This window comes from Macrobrachium nipponense, chromosome 4, assembly GCF_015104395.2.
Source record: "Macrobrachium nipponense isolate FS-2020 chromosome 4, ASM1510439v2, whole genome shotgun sequence".
NCBI classification, from domain to species: Eukaryota; Metazoa; Arthropoda; class Malacostraca; order Decapoda; family Palaemonidae; genus Macrobrachium; species Macrobrachium nipponense.
In genome coordinates, this window is record NC_061100.1 from 114,047,614 (window position 1) to 114,075,472 (window position 27,859).

General features: G+C 36.5%; 1 protein-coding gene across 1 annotated transcript in view; it reads right to left on the reverse strand.

The window, feature by feature from the left end:
- LOC135211709 (DBH-like monooxygenase protein 1) overlaps window positions 1–27,859 on the reverse strand; it is a 729,747-nt gene that overhangs the window by 651,195 nt on the left and 50,693 nt on the right. The window lies entirely within an intron of this gene.

Consider the following 27,859-nt stretch of genomic DNA (forward strand, 5'->3'; position numbering starts at 1 on the left):
CCGGTACCTACTAACGTAAAGGGGATCCAACAATTTTTGGGCTGTATTGAGTACTACAGAAAGTTCGAACGCAACTATTCAATCATAAAAGCTCCTTTAATGGATCTTACAAAGAAGGACACAGATTTTATATGGTCTGAAACGCATCAACAGGCGTTCGATACCTTGAAAGAGAAATTGTGTAGTTCACCTATCTTAAAATTCCCTATTTCACTAAGGAATTCTTTATCACAACTGACGCCTCAGACCAAGGGGTAGGAGCGGTACTACTTCAGCAATATGATAAACAGTTCTTTCCTATAGCTTTTTATTCACGTAAACTGAAGCCCTCTGAGAGCAAATATACAGTAATAGACAAGGAAGGTCTAGGTATTGTTAACTCACTAGTACATTTTAAGTTCATAATCTATGGCTACCCTGTTAAGTCCTTACTGACCATAAGCCCCTCACCGAGTTCTCCAAAGGCTTTAATCACAGTCCCAAAAGAACCTGGTGGCATATGATCATTCAGGACTTTGGAGCCAAGATAGGATACCTACCTGGGAAAGCGAATATCATAGCTGGCGCAATAACCCGCAACCCCGTGTCATCCTGTAAGGAACCATTAGCTGAACTGGAAGATATAGCAACATCCGTGCCCATTGTTTAAACCGTATCTGAACAAGAACATATCCTAAGCCAAGCGATCGCGCACATTGAAGACGCAGGTTGGAGCGCTGAACTGGTACAGACTGAACAAGGGAAAGATCAGCAGTTAAGAAAAATGATAGGTTCTTTGAAAGGAAATCCTAAGAAAAAGAATATTTAAAGTATGTGCAGCAGAATTATATAATCAAAGGTAATATTCTGTGTAGGTCCGTGATGAGGAAAACCCGAAGCACACCGCAGGTGACTAATGACCAGGTAGTAGTACCAATCTCTCTTATACCAATTGTCCTAAACAGGTTGCATTCTAATCCCTTACATGGTCATCCAGGGTTCTCTATCATGTCACAGAAAGCCAAATCACTATTTTACTGGCCTACAATGCTTACAGATATAAAAAAACACATAACTAATTGTCACATTTGTCATGAAAACAAGGGGCACACTATGACACCTGTCAGCTTAGGGGCCTATCCCGTGCCAAACCAACCCTTTGAAAGAGTACACTTAGATTTATTAACAGGGTTTTATGAGTCTGACAGAGGAAATAAGCACCTCTTAGTGTTAATAGATGCCTTGACTCGATATACAGAATTGATAGCAATTGAATGCGCTAGGAAATTCTACGAGTGCTACATCTGTAAAAATGGAATTCCACACATGATAATCTCTGACTTGGGTGGGGAATTCAATAATAATTTCCTTAACTCATTGTGTGAATTCCTTTGCGTTAAGAAAATCAGTACCATGATTTATCACCCAGAGTCAAACGGATTGGTAGAAAGGGTAAATAGGAAGGTGTTAAATGTCCTACGAGTTACACTAGGAGGAATGGATCCCAACTGGGATATTGCTATCCCTGTGGTTCTAAGTACTCTTAATCATTCATATCATGTATCTATAAAATGACACCGCATGAAGCCTTATACGGCACTCCCGCTAGGACGCCTTTCCATATCCTTAAGCCTACCAATAATTTAACAAATCCCTAAGGGATGTTATGGATGCAAGTGTAAGCCAATATAATATACTTCGTAAGAATTTTGAAGAGGCACAAATCGTAATGAAAAGGAATCACAATAAAATCGCTAAACAAACAAAACCATATACAGTAGGTGACCAAATCTATATCCAAATATACGTGCGCAAAGGTTTGAACTATAAACTAACGCCTAAGTTTGAAGGCTCGTTTTGTATTCCAGAAATATTAACGGCAAATAGGCTAAAAGTTCAAAACATATCACAACCTACTGACATAAGGACCATCCCATTGGCTCACGTTCGAAGCTAATGGAAAAGGGGAAGAGAGAAAGGCAAGGAGAGGAAAATATGTATACCTATATATAAAACTTACCTAATAAACTAGTATATATAAAACTTACATAGTAAAAAGTATATAAAAAATTTGTATGAAAATATATTTTATAAGTTTTGAATAATAAGTAGCTATTTTAAAGATGAGTAATTACATATAATTCACTATTTGCAGGTTTTTAACGTGAAGCTTATATTGTTCAGATTGGTGCTGTTTGTTCAGACATTTTTCTCGTGTGGGAGGAGTGCTAAAACAAAACGTATCCAATTTACACATGGCTCTATCATTGAAAGAACTGAGGACGTATTGCTTACAGTGAGCATCGTAATTCTTGAAGTTGATTTGCGAGCGATTTTCTTGCCAGAAAATGTCATTAATCCTATATGCGACGTATCGCGTTTTGCTGAATCACTGAATCAATTACACAGTCGTCATTTTCCTTGTAACCCAGAGAATCCGCTGGCACAAACTTTGAGTATAGCAGAGATGTCTTTTGATTTGCAAAACAAGAAAGCTGAAGCAGAATGCTTAGCTCGTGAACTCCTTATGTGGACCGTGAGACACAACAACGTAGAACAGCATAGCCCATTCTTATTCGAGGCGCTTAATTTCTTTGGGTCCGTTGCAAGCTTAGGTCTGGGAATTTCAGACCATCTTAAAATTAATGATCAAAATAAGAGAATTGAATTTTTACAACATGAACATGAATTAGTTTTTTCTGAACTTCACAGACAATTAGTCAATAAATCAGCTTATGACATTGGTGAACGAACATTCCATGGATGTGCAATACCTACTTGCAACATTAGCATATTACAATCGAAGGTAGATCATGTCCATATGAAAATTTCACATTTTATTGAAAAATCCAAAGACTATATGGAAGTGATTACTCTAGCTACAAAGGGAGTTCTTTCGCCGCATCTCTTGCCTATCATCTTGCCTATCAAAGACTTAACATTAACTTTAGAAAATGCGTGTGAGAAACTTGGTTATGCTCCTTTGTTAGAAGCACCTAAGATAGAATTTTATTATAGCTTAATTTCAGTAACCGTATAAAATTACAGAATCATGATTAATATCCCCTTCGATTCTTCTGATGCCTGGAAATCTTACAAAATAGCTCTGTTCCCTACTTACAGTATTAATTTCCCCTAATAAGGAAACTTTTACGGTCGTCAGAGACCTAGATCGGTTCGCTCATTGTTCTAATGCCATGGATAATAAAGTTTGTACGGCTGACTCCTTTGAATTCCACAATATATTGGAGGATTCATGCGAGTTAGGCCTAGTCCTTAACGGCTCTCCTCCTCACACGCTTGAACGTTGTCTGAATCGACTTTACCTTTTGACGAGTATAAGTTCGCTTACAGGCTGAATAATGGAACCTGGCTACACTTCGCAGTCGAAGAGTTTAACGTCGCATGCCTGAACGGATCAGCTGCATCTTCATGACTGTTTGTCGCTGCGGACGGCTGCAGTGGAGCAACGACTAACTACACCTTTTGTGGAATAAGCACCATCATAAGGGAGCGGGCTTATTTCGCAAATTTTTCTTGGACCAATACCCTTATCCCAGCCCTTCCCCTGCCTTTTAATGGGAAGGTGGCCCAGCAGATGTTGAGTTTGGCTACTATGGACCATACTTCCCACGCTTACGACGCCAAGGACAATCTTCGTTTCTACTCTTTGCTGGCTACGACACTCGTGCTGGTGGTGATTCTGGTCATCGCGAACGTATTTGCCTGGTGAAGGATGTGGAGAACAAGAATGGATAATCAACAGAACGTCGGACCCCGCCCAGACAATTTTCCAGTGGCCCTTAAGGCATTTGATTTTAGAGCCATCTGAAATTGGCCATTTCTTTTGACTCGAGGAGGTTGTTTGGGACTGTGAAAAGTTGTTTAGGACGCCCTGGCTAAATGTGTAGTAGAAACCTCCTTGATAAAGCATTCCATATGTAAAACATGAGTATCTTAATTATATACAATATAATCTACCTTAACCGTATATCTAGTAGCGCACTTAATTGAAGCATATTGAAGTTAAACAATGAATCAATATATCTGTGCGTGTACGCACTGGGAATCTATATAAAGTGCACATATATTAATCACATTAATTTGAATCAATATATACGTGTATAAACAAATCAGGTAGCACCTATACTCAATCTGTTACCTTGTATCTTATCACATTTTCGTACCATTAATTTTTGTCAATATATGATTTTTAACATATAATCTTTATGTCATGCAACCATCAGAAGTATGTTAGTATTTTCTGTTGAATATGTATCCTCATGACTAGCAGTATATAACTTGTATCATTATATATCACATGTGATCCTTAGTATTTAGTATTATACCATATGCATATACCTTATACGTGGATCTGTATTTGTGTACTCCATGTATTTGTTTTTACTTATAATTATTTTCTATATATCTGATTTTTACATATAACCAGTTGAATATCATTTTCTTAAACACTTTGCTGGTAGTTATATGTTTACCATATCTTTGCATTTATATCTAAAATCACACTATTACATATCAAATGCAATTCAAACTTTCTGCCCTGGCTATTATTCTGTGTTTGGTTTTGTAGCCGACCGAGCGTTATGTAAGGTTTACATTGAATAAAGAATGTATTTTCACATTCTATAGAGTAATGTACAAAGTGTATTGCAGTTTTGCATACATATTCACCAGTTGGTTCATTTTATCCATTTTTTTTTTTATTTACAGTGGAAAAATTGTGTATATCAGTGTCTTTTGAGGGTTCCATAAGTGATGCCTGTTACATGAAATAACATTTGGAAATAATAATTGTCAGTAGAATCACGGTTCAGAAAAGATTTTTGTTTTATATGCCTCTCAAATATCAATTTACAGATGGCAGATGACCGCAGCTTTCTGGGTGCAGTGTTTTTGTACTTACACAAATAATGATAGTGTGCTTCAGTATGAAAAAGATATTGATTTTTATATATGGATTAAATTCACGTATTAATTATGGGCGTTTGATTTTTCAAAGATGAAATTCAGGTGGGAAGGCCTAACCACGAGTTCGATAGTTTCAGTGTCTCGTCAAATCTATTTAGATCCAATAGTCTGCAACGAAACTACCTTTTTACATCTATTCATAAACATAAAGAAACAAATGACAGTCCTATATTTCAAGACGTTTGGAGTCATTTTAGCATGACACTCGCGCCTACTCTCAGTAATACCTAATGAGAGATATATATCTTTTGTTTTTATTAATTGCCTCTTATGGAATTACTTGATCGTCTATGCGTTACCCATTTTTACAGTTGTACATGCTTCCCTTTTTACTTTTTTCTGAACATTATGCATTTTTATGCTTTATAGGACTTTTCTACAATTTTATTAAGTTTGTTCTGTGTAACATAATGTGGGTTTTTCTCTTTGTATGATGCGTTACTGTACCACATGGCATATATAATTATGTTATATATATATATATATATATATATATATATATATATATATATATATATATATATATGAATATATATTATATATATACATATATTATAATATATATATATATATATATATATTAATATATATATATATACATATCTATATATATCATATATATATGATAGATATAATACTTATAAATTATATTAATATATATATTCTTAATTATTATATATATTATAATATAATATATATATATATATATATATATATATATGTGTGTGTGTGTGGTGTGTGTGTGTGTGTGCATGTGTGTGTGTGTGTGTGTTTGTGTTTAGTGTGCAAGTTGTGTGGTGTGTGCGTTTGTGTTTATTCTTCCTTAAAGGGAATATAGTTCTAAAACGAATTCGCTGGTTGTTTGCCAGACTCGAGTTCTTTTCTCTCTGCGTGTAACAACCACAGTGGACTAACTGTTGGGACTTAATCCCCTTCTAAGACCACAGAAGAACTCTTAAGTTTCTAGGGAAAATGTTTATAAGCTGCATTCACATCTATCCCGAAAGAGTTATGTTAAAAAGTGCACTCACGAGGCCTTTCTTCTTGTTTGGCTTAGTGATAATAATGCTGATAAGAATCAATTATGAGACGCAAGTCTTTCCTATGAAGTAGCAGTCTACCTCCCTAAAAGCTTCTCCTAGTTCCTTCTCCCCCAAAAGTTACATTCATATCTCTCTTAAATTCTAATGACAGGGCTAGTGAAATTTCCTGGAAAATCCACACACAACCTCCTTCTGTACAGTCCTTTTAATAACTAACAAGCACATGCAAACAAAGAAACAAACCGAGGCAATCGCAAACAACCCCCCACCCCCTACCCCTCTCCTTGACGGCAGAGTAAACATCCTCGCAAACAAGGAAAGCAGCAGCGATCTCGGTGTTTAAAAGTTTTAATACGAAATAATATCAGCATTTTGGCGAGGAAATAAGATTATGGTTTCGATAACATTAGTAAACAACGACATTTTTTTCGCTATTTTCCCAAAAGGGTACCGTTATGTTCTTAACTTAAAATGTATAGTCACAGTTTTCCTAGTATAGGAGCTGTGTTTGTGACTTTTCAGGTGTTGTGTGTGCCGTGCAATTGATATAGGCTTTTTTTTCATGTTTCTTTTGTATAGGCTTATAAATAGAAGCGGGGTTTCTTGTTCCTTGGCAGTTGTTTATTTTACTTTTTAGTAGACGATAACGTACAGTATTCGTGGCAAAGGATCAGAAGAACATACATATTTGACTCCTTTTTTGTATTGCATACTATGTTATTATTTGCATCTATTACAATATCCTTTGCGTGTTATCCCTATAAAGAATTTTCTGTACTGTTCGTACAATTAGCCATCGGGAAAGAAAGAAAAAATTCTGTGAACTTCAACTTTCATTTGCTCAACTTAAGTCAAAGGATATTTTGGTCCTGTGCTTCAGAATATAGACAAACTTTGCATGAAATCCAAAACCATACAGTATCTAATGTAATTCTCGCATCTGTTTTTCAATGAAAATACAGTATTCCTGGGCACAAAATATAAGGGTAAACTTAAACTATTATTCACACACAGTGGATATATAACAAGTATAAGTGACAAAACCTTCATACATGTTTGTATATAGGATGTATTGTACATTCATATATATATATAGTATATATATATATATATATATATATATATATATATATATATATATATGTGTGTGTGTGTGTGTGTGTGTGTGTGTGTATATGTATATGTATATATATATATATATATATATATATATATATATATATATATATATATATATATATATATATATATATATATATATATATATATATATATATATATATATATATATATATATACATATATATATATATATATATATATATATATATGTGTATATATATGTATGTATATAATATATGTATATATATATATATGTATCATATATATGTATAGATATATATATATATATATATATATATATATATATATATATATATATATACACACATATACAATGTATATATGTTTTATACTAAGATGTTTGAAGGTTTTGTCACTTATACTTGTTATATATCCACTGTGTGAATATTAGTTTAAGTTTACCCTTATATTTTGTGCCCAGGAATACTGTATTCTCATTGAAAAACAGATGCGAGAATTACATTAGATACTGAACGGTTTTGGATTTCATGCAAAGTTTGTCTATATATATATATATATATATATATATATATATATATATATATATATATATATATATATATGTGTGTGTGTGTGTGTGTGTGTGTGTGTGTGTGTGTGTGTGTGTATACACACACACACACACACACACACACACACACACACATATATATATATATATATATATATATATATATATATATATATATATGAATAACTTGATCACGAAGTATATAAAACGTGATGCTATGTATAAATAAAGGTTTTTTTGCCACGAAGGAAAAAATGAAAAAGCGAGATAGCCAAGTACTTTCAGTCCTATTCGGACCCTTTACTGAGGCAAACTGATTTTACAAAGAACACATAGTCAAAAGAAGGCTTAATATACAAACTGACACTACCAGATTAGCCATAAGGGCGATTTTCACTCTACAGAAAGGAGGAGCCCCCAGAGGCTAGCCACACCTTGAAGGATACCCGCAGTAAACAAGTGATTCTTCCAGAAGAATCACTTGTTTACTGCGGGTATCCTTCAAGGTGTGGCTAGCCTCTGGGGGCTCCTCCTTTCTGTAGAGTGAAAATCGCCCTTATGGCTAATCTGGTAGTGTCAGTTTGTAGATTAAGCCTTCTTTTGACTATGTTGTTCTTTGTAAAATCAGTTTGCCTCAGTAAAGGGTCCGAACAGGACCGAAAGTACTTGGCTATCTCGCTTTTTTCATTTTTTCCTTTGTGGCAAAAAAACCTTTATTTATATGTATATATATATATATATATATATATATATATATATATATATGTATATATATATATATATATATATATATATATATATATATATATATATATATATACTACACCTTAGCTGACCAACCCGGCACTGCCCAGGAAATCACTGATTACAACTGATAAACTCTCTCTCTCTCTCTCTCTCTCTCTCTCTCTCTCTCTCTCTCTCTCTCTCTCTCTCTCCTCTCTCTTATTCCTGTTAAGATGGTTGCCTCTCACCGCCCCCTCTTCCTATTTGAAGGGATTTATAGGGCTTCAGGAGTGTCTCTTTTCATCTCAGCAACCTCGAAAACTATGGATTAGACACTAATATCTTTTGTTTTCAGTTATTTTTTACAAGTCACCCTCTTCTCACCCCGCTCCTTATTAGTGCTGATGTTAAGCGAGTCACTATTCTTCTCAGTGACCTTAAAACATCTGTCATTTTTGGTTATTCTTACATGTCACCCCCTCCCCACCCATTCTCAACCTCCCCTTCCTATCAGGGCTGAACTTGGACTTCAAGGGTATCGAAAGAGTCAATATTCTCAATGACCTCAAAAACTATGGATTCAACACTTTTCTCTGTCGTTTCTGTGATTTTTACCTTTTGCCCTTTCCTTCACCCCACTCCTTTTTGGTGCCAGGGACGTCTTAATCCCACAGTTTGGTTGCAATTGCCCAATGCTTTTCAGAGTGTATGTGGAACATACATACGCGGACACATACATTATATATATATATATATATATATATATATATAGATATATATATATATATATATATATATATATATAAGTATACTGTGTATGTAGATAAACAGTTATTTGCATTTATTTCCAGGATAGAAGAATCATTATCGTCGTAGTCGTCAAACATTTGGGAGATGGTAATTATTAGGATAATAAATAAATGTGTAACATACAACAGTATATTTTCATCAATAAACAAATATATAGTATGCAGCAATATATGTTCATATACAAACGTACTTACTTAAAATCACGCACGCACCGTTGAGTCACTAGTTTTGTTGTTATTTTGAAGTTACATGAGTTACTATCGCCGTAATTTCTAACAACAAAGTTGGGAGTTAGTCATTATTGGCAATTTGTGGGGGTGTGTGAATGTGCGCGCTGGTGTGTGTGTGTGTGTGTTTGTGTATTTGCGTGTTAACAATGTATCGCGAGATAGGATGTGCGAATCTTGCCGAGAACACTCATTGGGTTTGCTATTCTAGTAGACTGTTCTTGCTCTCCTCATTAATTAAGATTCGACAATTTTTCACCGTGGAAGCTATCATACCGATTATGACGTGTAGCCTTTTGATCAGCGCCGTTTATTTTTTTAGTTTTCTTTCCATCTTTCACGGTGGTTGTGTGTGCATGATATATTCATGCATTTGTGCAACTTCCTTTTTTGAGCTGTTGGTGTGGGCATAGTGAGGTAAGCTCTCTCCTCTGATTGCCTCTGTCGCAACGGTCCTCACAACGTTTACCTTGAAATTCTAAATTCTCTAAATTGTTAGTTTTAGAAGACTTCTTTCTTCCCTTTGCTTTAATTTGATTTATTTGTGTCGTTCTTAATGAAGAGAGGTTGATGAAACATCAGTGAACGGATGAGAAAGACTTCAATCCAAACAATACAAGTTTGCCCCAAGAAGTCACATTGCCATGCTTTACCGTCACATATTTCTTCAAGTGCCACTTCTCATGGAATTTTTAAGGAACCCTTATTGGTGACTGCAGTCTTACGGAATTTTTAAGGAATCCTTATTAGTGATGGCACTGCGGAAGCTTTAGGACCGATCTCAATCCTGTGTTCCTGGTTTTTATATGCAATAGGCCGTGTCATAATAATAAGTGTGATGTCATACGGGCGAGGATATTGTTACTGTTGCTCTCTTTGGCGGGTTTCCCATTTTGGTGTAAATTTGTAACTGTCTCTGTCTCTATATCTCTTTTTTGTTATTTTTGACGGAAACTCATTAATGACATTCTCACATTGATTGCACATCGTCCCCACATAGAAGTGGGAAAAAATGCAGAGAAAGGAGATTGATTACGGTTGGCATGTCATTAAATACATTTCATATTTCTGATGCAAGCCAGTCATTCTCAGTTGTCAGAAGTGATTAACCTGATCCCAGTCTGAAGGAAACATCTGATTAATGTTAAGAAATTATTTGCGCGTATGGAAAAGAGGTTCCAAATCGTATAGAAGATGTAAACAGTAACTATTGTTTAGTCAACCAGGTACAGTGGAGTAGAGTTCCTTTTTTTTAACTGATTATTTTTTAACTGCAATGGGAATGTGATGGTTCTAAGAGATGCGTTTTGAAATGATATTCTGGAATGGATTTCGCTGACCTCGGTGAGTGAATAAATGGATGGCCTGCTTATGAAATAAGAAAAGAATCTCGATACAATGGCTCATTTTATTTTGGGCGTCAGTAATATCAATCCGATTGGGGAGTGGATAATTATAATTTAACATAGACGGATTTTTTTTCATATATGATATGTAATTATGACTTATATAATTATTAGTGTTTTTACTTGTGTTCTGCCTACTTTTGTTTAGAAATTGTGATATTTTTTTTTTAGAAATTGTGATATTTTTTCTGGTAACCCAGCTTGAAAGTTTGTGGTATTTTATTGCCTTTGTTCACTTGGTCAAAGCTGTATTTCAATGCACAAGAACAAAAATGCAAATTTGAATTTGCCTTGAATTGAAAATAAAGTATATTATGTTATGCTCATTCCTCGTCTGCTATGGAAGGTCGCCCGTAGTCGGGTCTGACTATATAGGATTGATTTTGAACTATTCATTTTTTGTATTATTATTATTTTGTTCATCTCTTGATTAAATCCGTACATTTTTGAGAATTTAGAACTAGTACAGCACAAAGCTTAGCACAATTTCGACAGTTTACGTGGAAAAACAAAGTTACATTGTATGACGGTGTATCTGCGTTGTATTCTTATTAAATTTCTGTTTTCATATTTGTTAGGTTGTGGTCTGCGCTAGGCCTAAAGACTGCGGTATACCAGTACTCCTGAACCTTAGGCTCTGTCATAGATGATGCATCTCAGTATTTCAGAATGTTGGATTTGATGGCTTGTTCAGGCCAAAGACTCATTTTGATTTATATGATTAGCCATGTGTAAACTGAATGTTATATAATGACTAATATGGTTTTTCTCATGTTAATTCTTTTTATTTGAGACGTAAAATAAAGGTAATCTTCTCTATCTAGTCGTTTTTTGGAAGAATGTGGCCTTTTGGCTTGTTCCATGTGAATATGTAATCATTAGCAACGTACACTTTTCAGAGCCAGTTAGGTTAGTGTTAATTTTTGGAGTCTTTCCCAATAAGGGGAGTGTGGTACCGTGACATGAAACAATATATAAATCAGGACAACCGCCTTTTAAGAGCCGTAAAAATTTATTCTGATTTCTCCTCCAGAATATTCGACAACAGACATTCCTTTTCTTAAAAAAGAAAAAAAAAATATTTTATCCTCGGTTCTCCCCCAACCACCAAATCCCATCGCCTGGATCTGTTCAGGAACGCGTGGATGGACGCATGACTCGAAAAGGTTCTTTGCTTTTGGTGTGGCTTCTGTGACCATGATTATGAACAATGGGAAGCGGGATTGCGGCACACCAAGGACCCCCCCCCCACCCCCCCACCCCACCCCAGCTCAACCACCCCCTCCCCATCCACCCACCATCCCCCTCCTCCCCACTCCACACCACGATCATCACCCGTTTCTGTGGTTGTGTCGTTCTCTTCGCTAGAGCCGCCGTCGTGAAAAGCGGGGAATCGCCTTTGTTTGTTACAAAACGCTGTTTTCGGAGTTGCCGGCGGAGAAAAGCGCATCAGGCGCTCGCACTTGGGGATGCTGCTTTCTTCTGTTCGCGGCGATAAATTCTCTCTGCAACATTTTGTGATTCTGTCCTTCTTTGTTTTTTAAATGCGCGTGGAAAAGTGTTTCGTGAACAGCTGTACCCAAGCCCTCTGAAAAGCACATGCAAAGTAGCTTTCCCTCCACTTTTTAGAGAAGACTCTTGGCGGTATTTTCATTTCGTTAAAAAAATATAAATATTTCAGATTTACTGAGGAAGAAAAACAGGCAGTATTTGCTAATGAAATTGAATTTCGAACGTTCAGGTCACGTAGTATAAATTTCAAATACTGATCACACGAACCGTTGAGTATTACCTTCAGTACTATTACTAATAAAAGATTTTAGGTTGAATGGATTTCCTGAAAATCACTGCTGTAAAGTAGAGAAGTGGGAGAAAAGGATGATACACTGTGATACTTCGCAGTACTAGAAATACAGAAAGGAAGTACTAATATCAATTGTAGCAGGTGATTCAGTGACGTTTATTGCTTCACTTTTGTCCTCATAAGAAATCATGCTTAGTATTATGATTTCATATACATTTTATTTAATAATATAGCCTTTATATCTGTTTTTAGGCGTAATTAATTGTACCAAGCTAAGAATATAGAAATATATTCATAAAATCTTAAGAGAAAATAATACGAATAACGCCAAGAGAAATTTAAGAATACTGCTTTGTGAGACAGATACCTCACAACACAGAATTCACATAGAGGTTTTCCGATTGGTATACGTGAATCACATTTAATTATTATGTGAATTTCCTTATTTAAAGCATTAAAGATAGCCATGTTTCTTAGCTTGAATATATATATATATATATATATATATATATATATATATATATATATACACACACACACACACACACACACACACACACACACACACACATATATATATATATATATATATATATATATATATAATATATATATATATATCTAATAAAAGGAGCCCATAAAAACACCAAAATATAGAGAGGAAAGTACTATATTTCAGAGACTGCTGTCTCTCTCTTCAGGTATATGATTCATATACCTGAAGAGAGAGACAGCAGTCTCTGAAATATAGTACTTTCCTCTCTATATTTTGGTGTTTTTATGGGCTCCTTTTATTAGATGGAATTCTGTTGTTACAGAACACTTTTACCAGTCATATATATATTATATATATATATATATATATATATATATATATATATATATATATATTCAAGCTAAGAAAACATGGCTATCCTTAATGCTTTAAATAAGTAAATTCACATATAATATATATATATATATATATATATATAATATATATATATATATATATACATACATACATACATAAATTTTATGTATGCACATGTAAGATATGAGTTTGTGGATGTATGATTATGTAACATGTCATATAACAGTTAAGTCCTTTCAATTCGTTAAAAGTGAGGAAATTGTAAGGTCAGAGCATAGTTATTTTCATGGTTCGGGATTAAGGGAAAATTGTTAATGAAAATTAATATTTCTCGGCCTAGATTTGCGGAGTGCAGTGTTTCCCTGAAGACTGTTGAAAAATAATGAATTTCCGCTGTCTTTCGAGTGTCTCCTTGTCTTTAAGACTTTGTAATGACGGAGAAAAAATAAATTTACTAAAAAGGCTTGGTCAGATAACATTGTTTTTTGTTTTGTTTTGAAAAAAATACCTCTTTTTAAGAATGGAGGCCTTTGGCCAACGGCCGTTTTAACATATAGACCTATAGACTGGAATGTTCTCAAGACGAATGGCTTCACATAAAAGATATCTCCAGTTCTGGAACTTGCCCCTAGAAATGAGTTATATCTTTACACAAGGACATCTCCTAAGCCAGTGAAAGCTCGGAGAGAGTTTTAGTGGACCGAAAACCATCATATTTATTGGAGAAGTTGGTACTCGCTCACTTCAAAGCTTATTTTTATTTAAGAAAGCCCTCATGGGTTGTTCTTTAATGTATCGTCTCTTTATAAGTACTTTCTTCACAAAGTCTGGAACTACAGTTTTTTCCATTCGTTTGTCCTTCTCTCTCTCTCTCTCTCTCTCTCTCTCTCTCTCTCTCTCTCTCTCTCTCTCTCTCTCTCTCTCTCTCTCTCTCTTTCTTTTCTTTGTTCGTGTGTGTCGATCAGTGTTTCTGTTGCGCTTACCATGTCATCACAGCTCCTCTTGCATACACGGCTACAAGGATTTCAGACATTGCAACTCCTCCTCAACGGTGAGAGATGTTACAGTCAAAATTAGCTTCAACCTTTGCAAGAACTATAATGGGCCGTCTTGTACATTTCATTAATGTTAATGCTCTCATTGGCAAGTATTATGGTAGTTGACTTTCAGTTGTAATCATTTCCAAAATTTAGAATCAAGTATGAAGCAATTCTCCTTTGTACGTACATTTCAGTTATTTTTATTTTTTTATTTTGTGATGTGTATTCTGCAGTACGGAATCTCGATTAAGCATTTTAATTTAAGGGAGAGCAGCCAGGTAATATGTTTGGAATTACGTTTATTATCATTGCCTATTAATAGTCGTTAAAGTGAAGATAACACAAATAAAATCGTTATAATTATGAAAATACGCTGTTGTTTGATCTATATTTCATATTATTAATTGGCGATACATAGACGCAATTTATGTCCGTGTGTATGTTTTTGTGCTAGCTCGCATATGCATGAATAATTTTTATAACTGGCCCTGTCAGAGAAATATTTGAGTTTTATTTAAAGTTCAGGATTATTTATGTGATTGTGTTTTGATGCTTAGGTATTATTTCATTTATCCAAAGGGGCTGTTTCCCTTTCACATCTTAGCTAGGAAAACGAGAGGAAGGACAGTGTATATTTGCACACCCATAAGCTACTGGTTTTATACTGAGTTGCCTATTCTTTCCCTTTCATATGAGTGGCTTTAGCGTTGTTGGGAACTGAACAAGTCTGTTATCGAGTGAAACAAAACATGTAAATAAATACTAGAATCTCTCTTTTATGCAGGCATTTCAAGTGCAAAGATTAAATTTGGTCTGTAGTGTATTCACTTTTGTATAACAAATGAAAGAGTGGATGCAAGATCTTTTTCATTTTCGTTGTCGGCGGCGGATTTTTGTTCGCAGAATTTTGTAGGACAGTTGCTGTTTCCTTTGCAATTCAAGGTACGTTTGAGTCACGATAGGTCATTCATTTTTTTTTTCGTGTGTGTGTGTGTGCGTGCGCGCGTGCGCGCCTTAGAGGTATTTTAATTTTTTTTTTATAGAAGTATTAGTCCGAAAAGATATTCCATGGAAATTTAAGGAAACTTTTTTGCTTATATGGGGAGGACATTTCAGATTCTTTGGTCCTTTATTTAAAGAAGCATTTCGATTGCAGTTTTCTCATAAATATGTTTATGATATTTGATCATAAAGTAAAAGCACTGTTTAGAAATAAAATTTGACTGGACGTTTGCGATACAGGTCCTTTCAATGTCTGCTAACATGACACTCATTTTATTTACTTCCAAGCCTAGAAACTCTCTTCTTCCTTCCCTTCACGCACTTTGTTCCGGCTTCAGTCCAGTCTTTCGTCTTCCTTTTGTATGTGCGGGGCGTGTGGGGGTTGTGGGGGGGGTGGGGGCGAAGGTTAGGCACACGGCACTGCATTAGGGTATTAACACCCGTAGTGGGGTGGCGTCGTCAGCTGCAACCCTCTATCATTCCTTTTGCTATACCTTTGTTCATGTTCACTTTCTTCCATCTTTCTTTCCACCCTCTTCTATCAGTTGTTTATAGTGGAGCTGCAAAGGTTTCCTCCCGTTACACCTTCTAAATATTTCTACTTTCAGTTTCCCTTTCAGCGCCAAATGCTCGTAGGTCCCAGCGCTTGGCCTTTGGCCTAAATTATACATTCCATTCCATAAAGGTATGATAAGCACCTTCATAAGAAAAAGGTTTTCTTTGTCTTAATATGAGGTCGAATGCGCAATTGTCACTTCTGCAATTGTAATGAACTCTTTTCCTTTTGACATTTTGTCAGTTCATATCAAACTTAATGATTATGAAAGAACCCACAAGTTGGAGAAATTTTGCACGCTGGAGATGATACTTGAGGACTCGAACCTTTTTGTGGAATACGCACGACGATGATTTTTGCCTGTGATGATTCATGATGGTATGAAAACCACATGATGCAATGGCAACAAATAATAATGTCCTGGTCCCTTCATCAGCTGCCAACGTTTAGATATCTAATTCCTGTAGAAAAGCGTTAATAAATGTCTTTTTTCTTATTCTGTAGAAGCCCCACAGACTATGAAATTGTTCATCACCAAACCACACAGGTGTACCTACTTTAGTCCCAGATTAGTTTTTTTTTATATAATCATCTTCCTCAGTGAATCGACACTGACTCAGTTTTAGTCTGTAGTGTCTGGCATTCAAGAAAGGGAAAAACAACGGAAAAATAATGAGGTGTCTCTTTGTTTTGCTGTCAGTTATAACATATGTTCGTTTTGCACAAAACTAGATTCAGTGTCCTCAATATTTCTTTATATACGTCGTGTAGTATATCTTCTCAAGACCATGAATATGTTTAAGAATATTGGCCAGTGAAACTAAAAGAACATACTCGTATGTTGTCAATATTAGGTTATGAAATAATCGGGATGGATGATTTCATGCCTGATAACAAGAATATTACATATACTGTGGATCGTGGTATTTACATGATAAATATTGATAGCTTTTTTTATATTTATTTTGTATTATTATTTTTTTTATAACTCCGGAAGTCGTTAATCTTCCGGTTCTCAGTCAGACGTTTGGGATGAAGTTATCCTCACGTCATTTCCACTCGTCCAGCGACCCTCCACAGTCCACTTAGTATTATTAGGTTTCCGATTAACTGTTCAGCTAAGGGGCCTAAATAGTACATCTCCCCCCCTCCCCCCCTTTCTCTGTGTCCTGCAGGTATCATTTTCATTGAACATTATTGAGTGGTTTGCACCAAGTTTGTAGAAGTCTTTTCTGAGTCGTTTATGATCCTATACATTAATTCGTCACTTCCATTTTTGTAATCTTATCCTCTTTGCTTCTTATTTTTAGTTTGGGTATTCTTTCAGATAAAAGCTTTATTAGTCTTTTAAACTAGTTGTATACGAACGAGGCCAAATTTGCAGTAACAGAACAAAACCAACAACTAACAATGCGTTGATTTAGAAATTATTTAGTGCTGAAATTAGGTTAATCATTTCGTAAAGTTATGGTCGTTGTTATCTGAAAGAGTTGTGCTACATTGGGAAAATATCTTCCTAAGTATGGTTTATTTCTTAACAATTATATCCCTCTATGCCATATTTTATTACCCGGTATTCTCAAGGTTTCGGAATATCTTAGTTATCCTTCAATGTATCGGGGACCCAAATATTTCTGTCTTCCGGTTTATAGTTTTTCATGGTTAAAACATTACTTTGAAAGTCATTCGTAATCTACAAAGCAACCATAACCGCGAGAATGTTATTAAAAGGTGGTATTTTTGGAAATGTTAATTTGATATCTAATTTCAAACTGGTAAAATCAACGTGGTATTCACTTAATCAGCTTTACTCTTACCTTCATCACAATAAATTTTCCAAAAAAACTATCGTAGATATAGTAAAAAAAAATATAGAAAAACAAAGTGATATAAAATAGCTTTTACATTAGCTCTAATATTTTTTTTATGTCTGCGGTTACTTTTTTCTTTTCTTTTTTTTGATATCCCAAAAATCCAGATATAACATTTATCACAACAGCATCCGCCGAAGGCTCTGGTAGTTCTCGACTCTTTTTATAATATTTTATTTTATTTCTTTTTCTGGGAATTTCTGAGCTCCTAAAAAAAGTAGATAAAATCCTCAAAAATATTATTGTGTCTAGATGGTTGAGTAGGTGGTTCGTCCGCACGCTATTGTGTAAAATAAATGTGTGACAGAGAGAGAGAAAGAGAGAGAGAGAGAGAAGGCGGACGGTTAGACGAGGTGTTAGTTGATTCCATATAAAAATCAGCTCATTTTTCCCCGTTCATCGTAGGAGAAAGGCCAAGAGGATGATGGCTTGGTCAAATTGGGTTTAGGGCGAACCAATCAGTTACACGGAAATGAAAGAATGTCGGGAATTGATTGACTCTCTCTCTCTCTCTCTCTCTCTCTCTCTCTCTCTCTCTCTCTCTCTCTCTCTCTCCCCATTTTGTTAGGTTTTGATACCATGTTATTGGCCGGCTTTCGCGCAAGCTGATTAGAAAGCAAGTCTTTCCGTTTGCAGTTGCACCTCGTTCTCCCCAGGTGGAGTGATGATGCCAAGTTACGCCGTGGAAATGCCACCGCGGCTTTCCGGGCTTTTCTCTCTCTCTCTCTCTCTCTCTCTCTCTCTCTCTCTCTCTCTCTCTTTCTTTCTACACTCTTCCGTGAAGGGGAAGATACCTAAGGTACGGTCACTGTCTGTTGTTATAATTTGATTTGCGATATTGGATTCATGCTAACTTGATTAAGGTGAGGCGGAGTATTAGTATCGTTTCTGTTTTTGTTAACTATCAGTTATCATTCTTGCCGCTGTTGATGATGTCGCTGTCATGCAAGAAACATTGTTTTCTTTTGCAAATCAAATTACCATATATTCTCCATTTGCAGAATGGCGGGATAAATCTACTGTGGGTAATGACTTCGTGATTCAGCATCTTGTATCTAAATAAAAATTTGAGTTATTTAAAAAGCTTTCTTACTTTATTCATTTTGAATTCATCCAGTGTTCTTGTTAGAAGCTCAAAGTGAAGTTGTAGTGACTACAGTAATAGCAGAAGTTCGAGAATGAGAGTATAATTCATATACTAGAGCTTCGAGACGCCTCGTCTCCTCTTGAGTGTGGATGATGATGATAAGCTCTCAAACAAACTGCATGAAAATATACGTGACTGGTATGCCCTACTTACAAGAGGAATGTCTCGATGTCTTTCAACACTCTGGGATTCATATGCAGTTGGTCGAACCTCTGGTTTTAATGCATTCCTTCTTTTTCGTAGATGACTAGTCCTACATCTCTAATGCATTTTTGAGTTCTCTGACTTTTCCCATATGATGAATTAATTTTAAGTACACTTTTTTTTCATACGATTTCAAACTTTTAAACAGGATTCTTTTTCACTTTTGAAACTAGATCAGCTATCGAGAGTTTGCTTCCTTTCACACCACTGCTAGCAATCAGTCTCACAAGTGAATTACCTCCACTAATAAGAAACCTTCAATTTCAGTTTTTCATCATCATAGCAATGAAAATTATCGTCGGTTGTTAATTTATGGTAACCTTACTATCGAGCCCAATTCTGTCAGACGACCCCTTTTATTTGAGAGTTGTAGATTGTAGTTGTCTTCAGTCATGCCCGTCTCTGTCGTAAAAGTTTTGAAAAAGCACAGTCATCAATTCCATCTCGAATATCTCCCAGTTTTGTTATGCAAAGTTTTTTTGTCCTCCTTTTCGACCCCAAAAATATAGTCGGTGTCCCCTCACTTAGTACCGTCTCTTTCCTGTCGACCCAACTCACTCCGTTCTTCAAGTTGCATTCCATTTTGAACCAAGTTTCATCATCTCTATAACAAGTGAAAATTACTACCATCTGCGGAATATATCTTTTCGGGAATCGACAATGTTTCTGATGCCGAAGCGTAGTGTTTTATTTATAATGAAAACTTTCTAGTGTGACCTTGCATCATCTACAGTACCTATCCATTTCAGAGCTTTTTTTCATATTGTTCATTTCCTAATGTTGAATATCTCAGTTGACTACATTTATCATTATCTATATTTCCCAGATCCTATGCACAAACGCTATCCTCTCCTATCCTCTCTACGTAATGTACTTCAGTAAAGTTTCTGCCCGCCTTATGTCCCCCCTTCTCAACTATTAAGTTTTGATCCAAGAGATATTTCAACTTTGACCTCTGCGGGAAAATAAATATATAAAAAAAGATCATGTGGTCTTCGGGTGGTCATATCAGCATTGATAACGCTTTTTTATTGGCCTGGCTTCCATGTATCAGCATAGCTACGTCGTGCTGACTTTCACCGACAACTTTTCGTCTATTTGTAGAGGAGAAAATTCCGGAAATAAGGAATTTTCTCTTCGATATAATATTTTCTGCATTATCATTTATTGTCAATATCACTTTCATATCTTTCACCGCTATACCTTTTCATATTCCAATACCCGGCCTACCCTGTTTGACTTGCCAAATCCAGTATTGCACTTTCTGTTGTTAACTATCTCTGCTTTTTCCTTCTAAATGTTCTCAGATGAGATGGTGCCGTTCTCTATTTTCTTCTGTGGCTTTATCAGTTGCATATACTTTATCTTTATGCGAATTTTAAGCGCATTTTGCAGGTTATTAATAATTGTTATTGGTGGTGTACTGATAAAACTCCCCTTACCAAGTTTTCCGCCAGGTAATATTCTGGGACCGTAGTTAATTTCAGTCATGGCTGGTGACCCGATCTGGCATTGTAAGTGAGATAGCACTATTAACTCAGCCTTGAAGTTCTTTAATGTACTGTACATAAAGCACCCAGTTTAGTAAACTGTAGTGCGAATTAGTAAGATAGTAGATATGGCACGTTGTCATAGTACCCAGGGTAGTCAATTTTCCTCTGTTAAACAGTGGAACAGTCTTCTTGGCCGCATTACTATTGATGTCGATGTTGAAACAGTTAGCAATGCTACTCGAAAACATTTTGCGTCCGCCATTGCGTGTCTGTATGTTTGTCATCTTATCTCCATAGGTAATAGTTTATTATTTTCTTCTTTCTCTATCCATTTTTTCTTTTACATATGAACGAGTATTTGCTCATTCTAAATCATACTCGATGAAGTTGATGAGTTGATGAAGTTGTAACGCTTTGGGTAAGACAATTCTCCAACATGAATCTTTCCCGCTTGAACTAGATATTTGACATACTTTACTTTGTTTCATGTTATCTCCTAAATAAGTTACCTCTTCGCTTCTAGAAAGCTAGATACATACCTTAAGAAAGGTTAGTTTATCCCTCTGTCTATCTATCTATCTATCTATCTATCTATCTATCTATCTATCTATATATATATATATATATATATATAATATATATATAATATATATATATATATATATATATATATATATATATATAATTATAATTGTATTCATTCTAACCCATATGTCATTTTTATCTTTGCTAAATTTAATTTTTCTAACAGTGACAACAATGACTTGAAATTCTATGGGGAGGATTCTTGTAAAGCTGCTGCCTATTACTTTAATTAATATTAGTTTGTACGTGATCCTGGTATTAACGATAAATCTTACTCCTGTTGAGGTACCACGGTGTCATTAATCGATAACAATTTTGTTTTTGTTTTGCACGTAATTATCTGTTTATTATTTGTTTTGACTGAGATATTCATAAAACTGTAGCGCTGTTTTTAGGTCTCCCGTAAGCGTGTCAAATCTGCCTCATCATATACCTCTTAAAATTAGACGCAAGTCATTCATTCTTTCCTGCCGAGTATTTCGGAGACACCTGAACAAATCCGCCGCTGCCGATTATCTCCATGATTTCGAGAAAATTATCTTCCGTTAACCCCTTATTGAGAAGGAAATGGCGGCCATTCGGTAGGCTAAATCCTTGGCTGAGCACCAGCTAACTGCAGTCATCTGTGAAACAAGCGGTGCTAACCACAACAATTCTCGTAATGACTCGCACTGAATTTCGGGACACTTGTATTTTCACGGATAACTGGAGTTGATGCATGTTATTGGCGTTACTGGGCTTTCTACAAGTCTTGTCAATATCCATATTCAACCCCTCTTGGCTACTATTTATTTTAATTTTATTTTTTTTTTTTTTTTGTTCATTTAATAATTTGTTAATTTATCTTTTTCTAGTAGCTAGTTGATCTCCTCTTTATGTATTTCCCATTGCCTTCTCTTACTTCTTTCGAATGAACACCATATTCTTTTGAAGCTTCTTTTTCAAGCATCCAATGGGGGTCTTCTTCTGGATAATAATAATAATAATAATAATAATAATATTTTGTTAAAGATGATGGCAGCATCAGTGGAATTGATTTTATATATGGTCTTTTCAATTCTTCTTATTATTCTCTTCTCATCAGGGCTGATATTTGCTAATAGCTGGCCGATGTTCATATCTCGGTGAAAGAAATGTTTTCTAAAAATAATAATTTATTGATATGATAACAAAAGTGGTTAACAAATCTTAGTCTAAGGGTGTAACGGAATTCCAACGTTTCCAACCGTATCATCGGTTCATTTTCAAGGAAAGGTGAGCTTGAACTGATTGAAATGGGGTCGTTCGGCGGTATTTATTGTGTCCCAGGTGCTCTGTCTGATGGGCGCTGCATTTTCATTGGCTGAACAGAGGATTAAGTCCCTGAGTCAAGCCGTCTTGCAGAGGTGGAAGCTCGCACTGCTCTTCTCGTGCGGACGCTGGAGACTGGGGAGCGTAGTATTGGGAAGGTCATTGCCGATAGACGGGGGCACCTGATTGGCCCGTTCGATCGGCTCTATGGTGCTGGCGGGCGGCGCCCTTCGTGCCACCGTCGGGAGGAGTGAAGTCTCTTGGGTGGTGTTGAGGCTGGGTCTCTCCTTCCCGATGTGTAGGGCCTCCAGAGGCGGAGGCGACGGTGGTCTGCTGCCTTATCGATAATTCTGATATTAGGAATAATGTCATTCCTAATTATCCTGGTATTGTGGACGTTTTTGGCATGATTATGGATGGCGCCTTCCTGAGCGTGGCAGGATATCCTCTTCGAAAATCGCATAGTCGTCATACCAATGTAAGCGCGGGGCATTCCCGGACAGGGCATTTGTACTGGTAGACAACGTTAGTTTTCTTGAGAGGGTCCTGCAACACGGGGGCTGGATTGTTTTTCATAATCAGGCCACTGGTCTTCTTGTTCTTGTAGTAAATTATTAGTTTCACTTTTTTCGCAGGGTCCGTGGGGGAGACGTTCCTTTCTATGATGGTACGAAGGGCTCGCTCGTCCTCTTTGTATTTCTTATGAAATACTCCCTTGTAAAAGAGAGTGACGTCTTCAAGGGCGGCGGGACGAGGCTCCTGCTGATACCACTTATCGATGTTTCTGCGAATGCATTTAGTGATGTCCCGGTTGGAATACCCGTTGTTAATTAAAACTTGGGCAACACGTTCTAATTCAGTGTGCGTGTCCTTCCACGAAGAGCAGTGTGAGAGAGCTCTCCTGATGAAGGCGCTGATCGCAGTGCGCTTGTATCTCTCTGGACACTCGCTCTCGCCGTTCAGGCACATGCCCAGGTTCGTGGGTTTCGTATACACCTGTGTTACGAAGCGCTCCTCTTGTTGCCCGACGAGGACGTCAAGGAAGGGGAGGCGACGGTCACGGCAATGTTCGATGGTGAAGTTGAGTCTGCTGTGGTCGTGGAAGGCTTGTCGCAGGCGCTCTATTTCTTCCACCGTGCTGGCGCTGATGAAAGTGTCGTCAATATACCGGACGTACATAGACGGCTTCTCGATGTTGGCGAATACCCGACGTTCCACAGCACCCATGTAGAAGTTCGCGAAAAGTACTCCGAGGGGAGAACCCATCGCTACTCCGTCTTTCTGTGTGTACATATGTCCTCTGTGGGTGGAGAAAGGGGCCTTTTTTGTACAAATTTCAAGGAGTTTTCGGAGGGCATGCTCAGGGATGTTTAATGGGGGCGTGGAGTCGTCTCTATATACACGATCCAGGATTATCTGAATTATCAGACAGAGCACCTGGGACACAATAAATACCGCCGAACGACCCCATTTCAATCAGTTCAAGCTCACCTTTCCTTGAAAATGAACCGATGATACGGTTGGAAACGTTGGAATTCCGTTACACCCTTAGACTAAGATTTGTTAACCACTTTTGTTATCATATCAATAAATTATTATTTTTAGAAAACATTTCTTTCACCGAGATATGAACATCGGCCAGCTATTAGCAAATATCAGCCCTGATGAGAAGAGAATAATAAGAAGAATTGAAAAGACCATATATAAAATCAATTCCACTGATGCTGCCATCATCTTTAACAAAACATGTTTGAGAGAGGGTCTCCTACCTTCAAATAATAATAATAATAATAATAATAATAATAATAATAATAATAATGTATAATAATAATAATAATAATAATAATAATAATAATAATAATAATAATAATAATAATAATAATAATAATAATGGCTCCAGGAAGTCAAGGAAGAAGAAACAGGGAGAATAAAACAAAGATTCACAGAGATCACGACAGACACAGTCAGACACCAACTAAAGAAAATGCCAAACTGGAAAGCCCCAGGTCCCGATGAAGTCCATGGATACTGGCTCAAAAACTTCAAGGCCCTACACCACGAATAGCAGAACAACTCCAGCATTGTATCTCAAATCACCAAGCACCCAAATGGATGACCACAGGAAGAACATCCTTAGTACAAAAAGACAAGAGTAAGGGAAATATAGCCAGTAACTACAGGCCTATCACCTGCCTACCAATAATGTGGAAGTTACTAACAGGTATCATCAGTGAAAGGCTATACAACTACCTAGAGGAGACAAACACCATCCCCTACCAACAGAAAGGCTGCAGAAGGAAGTGTAGGGGCACAAAAGACCAGCTCCTGATAGACAAAATGGTAATGAAGAACAGTAGGAGAAGGAAAACCAACCTAAGCATGGCATGGATAGACTATAAGAAAGCCTTCGACATGATACCACACACATGGCTAATAGAATGCCTGAAAATATATGGGGCAGAGGAAAATACCATCAGCTTCCTCAAAAATACAATGCGCAACTGGAATACAATACTTACAAGCTCTGGAATAAGACTAGCAGAGGTTAATATCAGGAGAGGGATCTTCCAGGGCGACTCACTGTCCCCACTACTCTTCGTAGTAGCCATGATTCCCATGACAAAAGTACTACAGAAGATGGATGCCGGGTACCAACTCAAGAAAAGAGGCAACAAAATCAACCATCTGATGTTCATGGACGACATCAAGCTGTATGGTAAGAGCATCAAGGAAATAGATACCCTAATCCAGACTGTAAGGATTGTATCTGGGGACATCAGAATGGAGTTTGGAATAGAAAAATGCGCCTTAGTCAACATACAAAAAGGCAAAGTAACGAGAACTGAAGGATAAAGCTACCAGATGGGAGCAACATCAAACACATAGATGAGACAGGATACAAATACCTGGGAATAATGGAAGGAGGAGATATAAAACACCAAGAGATGAAGGACACGATCAGGAAAGAATATATGCAGAGACTCAAGGCGATACTCAAGTCAAAACTCAACGCCGGAAATATGATAAAAGCCATAAACACATGGGCAGTGCCAGTAATCAGATACAGCGCAGGAATAGTGGAATGGACGAAGGCAGAACTCCGCAGCATAGATCAGAAAACCAGGAAACAAATGACAATACACAAAGCACTACACCCAAGAGCAAATACGGACAGACTATACATAACACGAAAGGAAGGAGGGAGAGGACTACTAAGTATAGAGGACTGCGTCAACATTGAAAACAGAGCACTGGGGCAATATCTGAAAACCAGTGAAGACGAGTGGCTAAAGAGTGCATGGGAAGAAGGACTAATAAAAGTAGACGAAGACCCAGAAATATACAGAGACAGGAGAAAGACAGAAAGAACAGAGGACTGGCACAACAAACCAATGCACGGACAATACATGAGACAGACTAAAGAACTAGCCAGCGATGACAATTGGCAATGGCTACAGAGGGGAGAGCTAAAGAAGGAAACTGAAGGAATGATAACAGCGGCACAAGATCAGGCCCTAAGAACCAGATATGTTCAAAGTACGATAGACGGAAATAACATCTCTCCCATATGTAGGAAGTGCAATACGAAAAATGAAACCATAAACCACATAGCAAGTGAATGCCCGGCACTTGCACAGAACCAGTACAAAAAGAGGCATGATTCAGTGGCAAAAGCCCTCCACTGGAGCCTGTGCAAGAAACATCAGCTACCTTGCAGTAATAAGTGGTACGAGCACCAACCTGAGGGAGTGATAGAAAACGATCAGGCAAAGATCCTCTGGGACTATGGTATCAGAACGGATAGGGTGATACGTGCAAATAGACCAGACGTGACGTTGATTGACAAAGTCAAGAAGAAAGTATCACTCATTGATGTCGCAATACCATGGGACACCAGAGTTGAAGAGAAAGAGAGGGAAAAAATGGATAAGTATCAAGATCTGAAAATAGAAATAAGAAGGATATGGGATATGCCAGTGGAAATCGTACCCATAATCATAGGAGCACTAGGCACGATCCCAAGATCCCTGAAAAGGAATCTAGAAAAACTAGAGGCTGAAGTAGCTCCAGGTCTCATGCAGAAGAGTGTGATCCTAGAAACGGCACACATAGTAAGAAAAGTGATGGACTCCTAAGGAGGCAGGATGCAACCCGGAACCCCACACTATAAATACCACCCAGTCGAATTGGAGGACTGTGATAGAGCAAAAAAAAAAAAAAAAAAAAAAAAAAAAATAATAATAATATTAATAATTTTGGTACTCCATAATACGAGTATGTTCATTATTATTGCCGTATATAACAGAGTATATCGTTACACAGGAACTTTCTAAATATTAGTGAAATCATTACAAGAACTTCTTAACTATGGACGAGTTAGCTTGTAAACACATACCTTGACCGATCACTTAAAAGGAGAATAAACATCAGGTATAAAACTATTTCAGAAGAATCACACTCAAGTATAAACAGTGACAAAACACCTCAAGAATTTTCAAGAAAGTTAATCAGTTTTGATAGCACAAAAAAAATCACACTGAATGGGTGATATTAAGGTATGAAAACAACATACAAGGAAAGATAAGGCAACAATATAAAATGAGAATAACTATTTCGGTATTGCCTGGTAAAACATAACTTGAGAAATGGCGTTGTAATAACATTTGTTAAATGAAAATAAAGCAAGAGCATGATAAAAAGGAAGAAAGTAACAAATTAAAACATTGTCATCATCCTGTAGTACACTTTAATCAAATATTACAAGTAAACAAAAGGGGAAAATAGAATCATTGTTCAGTAATTATGTCTAAGAATTTGATGCCATATGCTAGGAAATATTTAAGAAACCAGCAATAAGGGGAATCTTTTTGTATAGTTAAGGGAAATATAGCAAACTGTAAAAACGAAAAAGTAACCATTTAAAATGTTGCCACTAAATAAAGTAAAAATAAGGAAACTATTTAAGAAGCCTGTAGTAAATTAAAGAAACTTCTGCTATAGCTCAGGGAAGTATAGCAATCTATAAAAGGAAAAAAGTTACAAATTTAAACGTTGGTTTACTTTAATCAAATAAGGTAGTCCCCAGGTTACGACGGGGGTTCCGTTCTTGAGAAGCGTTGTAAGCCAAAAATCGTCGTAAGCCGGAACATTGTAAAAAATCCTAAGAAAACCTTACTTTT